This window comes from Sinocyclocheilus anshuiensis, unplaced genomic scaffold (assembly GCF_001515605.1).
Source record: "Sinocyclocheilus anshuiensis isolate Anshui unplaced genomic scaffold, SAMN03320099.WGS_v1.1 scaffold254, whole genome shotgun sequence".
Taxonomy (NCBI): Eukaryota; Metazoa; Chordata; class Actinopteri; order Cypriniformes; family Cyprinidae; genus Sinocyclocheilus; species Sinocyclocheilus anshuiensis.
The window spans coordinates 84,431-85,613 of NW_015546022.1; positions in this window are offsets into that span (position 1 = coordinate 84,431).

Below are 1,183 nucleotides of genomic sequence, written 5' to 3' on the forward strand. Positions count from 1 at the left end.
GAGTGTGCGAAATTGTAGTGTGTACTCACTGGTGGTGGAGGAGCCTTGACGCAGGCGCAGAAGTTGGTCAGACACGGAAAGTTCTCCCATCGGGGAGCCAAACGCTTCCTTGAAAAGATTTTTGAAAGCATCATATGAATTAATTATGGCATTGTTAGCGTTCCCTATCGCTCGGGCCCATTCCAGCGCTTTGCCGTTTAGGAGGGAAATTAAGAAGGCTACCTTCGAACGTTCCGTTGTGAACTTCTGCGGCTGCATTTCTATAAACAGATCCACTTGTAGAAGGAAGCCGCCACACACAGCCGCGTCACCAGCATATGAAGCAGGCAGGGCCATGGGACTTACAGAGGCAGATGATGGGGTGGTGACTGGCGTGAGGGAGGTCCTGAGGGCGCTGACCAGTTCCTCGAGGACCTCTGCGGTGGATGGAAGACGGGGATCCATGGAGGTGTTGGTTCTTGGTCCGGTCTTCTGTCACACACAGGTGAGGAGGGCCGCCTCATTCCAGCCACTAGTCGCCGCTAGTGTGCGAAATTGTAGTGTGTACTCACTGGTGGTGGAGGAGCCTTGACGCAGGCGCAGAAGTTGGTCAGACACGGAAAGTTCTCCCATCGGGGAGCCAAACGCTTCCTTGAAAAGATTTTTGAAAGCTTCATATGGATTAATTATGGCATTGTTAGCGTTCCCTATCGCTCGGGCCCATTCCAGCGCTTTGCCGTTTAGGAGGGAAATTAAAAAGGCTACCTTCGAACATTCCGTTGTGAACTTCTTCTGAAGCATCTCTTCGGGGTGTCCAAAGGCCAAAATAACAAACAAAACCAATCTAGAAAGGAAAAGAAGGGGACATTAAATAACCTAGTTGCACAACAAAATAAAAATACATTTACTTCCCTAACTACCTAACGAAAAACATAACCCCAACGAGACAGACAAATAAATAGGCAGGACACCCCTATGCTCCATGTTCTTAAAACATAATGCTTTAGAGCAAATGGATGTGGTCAACAGATTTTACACTTCACTCGAGTTTAAAGGGGTCATATGATGCTGCTAAAAAGAACATTATTTTGTGTATTTGGTGTAATGAAATGTGTTTATGCGGTTTAAAGTTCAAAAAACACATTATTTTCCACATACTGTACATTATTGTTTCTCCTCTATGCCCCGCCTTTTTGAAACGCGT